At 39.9% G+C, this 4,312-nt stretch overlaps 1 long non-coding RNA gene across 1 annotated transcript; it reads left to right on the plus strand.

Moving 5' to 3' along the window:
* On the plus strand, positions 1-2,389 carry LOC103588728. Its single transcript, XR_550333.1, has 2 exons — positions 1-205; positions 363-2,389. It is a non-coding gene; the product is annotated as an uncharacterized LOC103588728 (long non-coding RNA).
* The last annotated feature ends 1,923 nt before the right edge of the window (positions 2,390-4,312 follow it).

Genomic DNA, 4,312 nt, shown 5'->3' on the forward strand with positions numbered 1-4,312 from the left:
AGGCTCGCGGCGCCTTGTGTCCAGGATCCCCCGGGCCCCGCCGCCCACGTGGGAGCTGAGGCCCTGGGGCTTCTGGCTCACGATTGTTTCCTTAGAACAACTTTTATTTTTAAAGTCTGTGGAGCGCTCTTGCCTGTGTGATCTTCTCTGAGGTTCGGCCCTCGTTAGCCTTCCAACCCACGTAAGCCCTCGGGCCTAGACCGAGGTGGGAGCTGAGGCCCTGGGGCTTCTGGCTCACGATTGTTTCCTTAGAACAACTTTTATTTTAAAAGTCTGTGGAGCGCTTTTGCCTGTGTGATCTTCTCTGAGGTTCGGCCCTCGTTAGCCTTCCAACCCACGTAAGCCCTCGGGCCTAGACCGAGGAAAGGTTTGTTAAATGGGGAACTGAGATGGGCCGCTGGGTAGTAGGTGCGGTGCCAGCGCGGAATCTCCAGGGAGACCTGGTGCCCAAAGCTTGTACTTGGCGTGAAAAATCAGAAGCAGATGCAAAGCAATGTGCAGGCACAGAGAAGAGAAAGAAAGCATATGTAGGCCCATTGCTTTCTTTTTTCCATTGTACTAATCATTGCTTGGTATATATTTACTAGCTTGTTTATTGATTTCCCTCCCAGACACTCGGCTTTACTCACTGCTGTATCCTCAGTGCCTAGAACAGTGCTTGGAACGTGGTAGGTGTTCATATTCGAACCAATGAATTCAAAAGAGTAGGACTCAGTGGAACCGCAGTAGGATCTGTAGTCTTGGAGCTGCACTGGGTTGGTGGTACCCTAGAGCACACCAGACTTGCAGAAAAAGCATACTCCGGAGGAAGCTGAGGCATGCCTGCTCAAGAGCCAGCGGTTCCATGTGCAATTTTCCTCTGATACTTCCTGGGTACTGTTGCCACGGTGATAATGACTGTACCATGTCATTGTCTATCCACCAACAGTAAGAGAAGCTTTGCAGTCGAGATATTGTTTAGCAGATGGAGTGGTTTCTGTTGGACACTAAGTACTGCTACAAATGACTGTTTTTAAAAGCTTGAGTATTTTTTAAATTGTGGCTGGAGGTGACCTGTTTATGCTTTGGGGGTGCTCAAATTTAAAATCAGAAAATCTTTGCATGTCAGCTAGTGAGTCTTCCAAATAATCATTCAACATGAAACTTGAGCCTAGTAAACTGTGAAAGTAAACTCAGGACATTACTTCAGTTTTGTATTTTCATCCCCGTCAATGTTATTGATGCTTGCTAATTTTGTAATGTGGGACCCAACATTGATTAGGTCCTTAAAGAATCTTTTTGTTTTTCAGATTCATTGATTCCAGGTGAATCAGAGGAAGAAGCATCATGAACAGAAATATAAACAAAATACTAATATGCTGAAGCATAACTGCTGTTTTAAAAGTCCAGCATCTGGTACCCTTAAACCATAGAGAATATATTAAATTCCTTCCAACATCACATAAATTTTACTAATGCTTACATTGTAGTAAGTTTTTTGTTTGTTTTTTAAATAAATATTGGAGAGCTGGCCAGTTAGCTTAGTTGGTTAGAGTCTGGTGTTGTAACACCACGGTCAAGGGTTTGGATCACCGTACCAAATAAATAAATATTGGTGATTTGTTCCTGAAAACCTAATTTGTTTATTGCCTACTATAAACTGTCTAATTCTGCTTTTGTGTTGACTGGGAGAGGGAGAAGAATTTGCAAACTTATGTTCTGAGGATCCGAAACAGAACAGTAATGGGGAGTATCAAATTCCTAACCTAGAGTTTAATAGTGGCTTTGGAAGCACATTTATCTTTTTTAGTTGTCAAATGTTTTATTAAGTTGAGAATACAGCTGTCATTAAAGATTAAGATTAAACCTTGAGCAGAAAGATTACAAAGCCTATGTTTTTCAAAATTGTAGTAGAGTTGCTGTGTTTCGTAGAATATGAACACACATGAAATGCTAAGGATTTGGGAAAGAATGTCGGTGCTCTTTCAAGGAGCTAAGAGGGATGGCATTGAAAGCATGACTAAGGACAGGAAAATAAGTCATTTTTCTAAATCAAAGAAATTTAAGCAGTATGTCTAAATTTGAATTTTTAATAAAATGCAACCAAAAATACAGTGAAATGTTGTACGTGTTGCGTAGATTCCTTTCTGTTTTTGATTTAATACTGCTTTCGGGGTATTAGCATCAAACATCAATGATCTTAAGAAGCAGAAAACAATGTTCAAAATACTTCTGCGAAAGCTCCTAACATTTATATATGATTTGGCATTTTTGTTTGAGGTTTTTCTTTAGAAATCTTATAATGAAAATGTGGTAAATTATACTTCTTAATCGGTTGTCAAAAATCTCCACTCTTGCTCAAATCTTTTTGGCTGTTTTAAACACCTAAGTAAATAAATGATGTGTATCAGTTTGTGATCTCTCCCTTTGTACAGTAGTGGGGAGGTGGGGGTGGGACGTACACACAAACTTAATGAGAATTCTTTGGACTTTGGTCATAAAATGTAATTAAAACCCAAACTAAATAACCATGTCATGTGCATAAGAACATGTGTATAAGAATACAAGTGTCTGTCAAAGCTATCCAGAGCACTCTGCAATTGTCTTCTTAAGTGACAAGTGACTGCCTGGGTCAAGGGACCCAGTTTACAAACATTCCTGAACTGAAATATCATTTGAGACCCAGGGTTCCATCATCCTGAGCTGGAACCTGAAACCTTTCTCTGTCGTGCATTTAGCAATTTTCCAGTAATTTTAGAGTGTCACTGCAACCCTGGAGTTAACTTGATTTCCTGACAACACCAAAACTAATGTGTGAGAAACCAAAGCAAAGCCCAGCCCTCCAAGAAAATTTTTCTAGTTCCTAGTGCAGAGATAGAAATGCACGTTAGTTTTGACTACCTCTATCTGACACGACAGCTGGTTTTATTAACACTGCACTGACCATGGCAGTGGCCTGAGCTTTGCTAATCACTGTTGCCCACTTCTTGGTGACAGCCTAGAGACAGGAATGCAGGCCTCATTAAGGCCAGTTCCACTGTGTCATGCAGGTCCTTCTCCTCATTTGCCCTCAGAGTGACTGTACATGAAGAAGGATAGAGTGCTGTAGATCGGGTTAGGTCAGTCTAGAACAAACCATGGGAGACGGGAGCATTTATGAGAAGTCTGGATGCCATAACAACCTGATTCTGTCCTGAAATTTGGAGTGTAGGGGTATAGTACTGGGTTCCAGTCTTAAACATCACTAAATACTTGTGAGTTCTTTTTGATTCTCTTTGGATTTTTCCACACTTCCTAGTTTCCCTTTCCTGAATTTTTTAAAATTTGTTTGTGATGTTTTTAAAGGTTATGCATATTTCAAGATTTCTTTATATGAGGGCTGCAGAATTGTAAGGAATCTATTTGTACTCTATTCCTCTGCTTCTAAATATTTACCTCAAAAAAATATCATCTTGCATATACATTGTACTTTTTTTTTTTGTTTGGCAGCTGGCCAGTAAGGGATCCAAACCCTTGACCTTGGTGTTATCAACACGGTGCTCTAACCAACTGAGCTAACCAGCCAGCACACATTGTATGTTTTTGTTCTTCAAGCAGCTTTTGTTTTTAAGAATTCATTTGAACCTTACATTAACCCTACAATAACAGTTCTCAGACATTTCAGTCTCCAAATTATGTTCTCATATTTATTTGTAACATCTGTTGCTAGTTTAGCACTTTGGGTTCCTCTGTGAATTTTGTTGCCTTCATAAGCAATTTTTATTTTTCTGCTGAATCATAGCGTTATCACTAGCAAGTCCTACAGAAAACTAAATATCTGAATTATCTTTGCTGACTCTCCATGTGAATATATTGGATACAGAGGTGATTTTAATGCTTTGCAAAATTAAAATCACAATACTCTCAATCCAAAAATCCAATGAAAAAAAATCTAAACCATAGCTTTTTACTCCTGAAAGTTGTGCTCTTGCTGTCTCACACTGAGGACTGAACTCCTTGGCTATTTACCTTCAGACCATACACATGTTGGACTTAGTTCTATTGAGAACCTTATTTTGCTCATGGAAGAGAACCGAAATCATATTCCTGTAAGGTAGTATTAAAAATTAAGTGGTAATTCGGCTGGCCCATTAGTTCACTCAGAGCATGATAACACCAAGGTCAGGGGTTTAGATCCCCAAACCAGCCAGCTGCCAAAAAACCGAAAAATTAATAAAAAGAATTAAGTGGGGGGCTGGCTGGTTAGCTCAGTTGGTTAGAGCGTGGTGCTAACACCAAGGTCCAGGGTTCAATCCCTGTACCGGCCAGCCGACCAAAAAATAATAATAATAAT

The sequence above is a fragment of the Galeopterus variegatus genome, unplaced genomic scaffold (genome assembly GCF_000696425.1).
Source record: "Galeopterus variegatus unplaced genomic scaffold, G_variegatus-3.0.2 Scaffold609, whole genome shotgun sequence".
In the NCBI taxonomy this organism is placed as follows: Eukaryota; Metazoa; Chordata; class Mammalia; order Dermoptera; family Cynocephalidae; genus Galeopterus; species Galeopterus variegatus.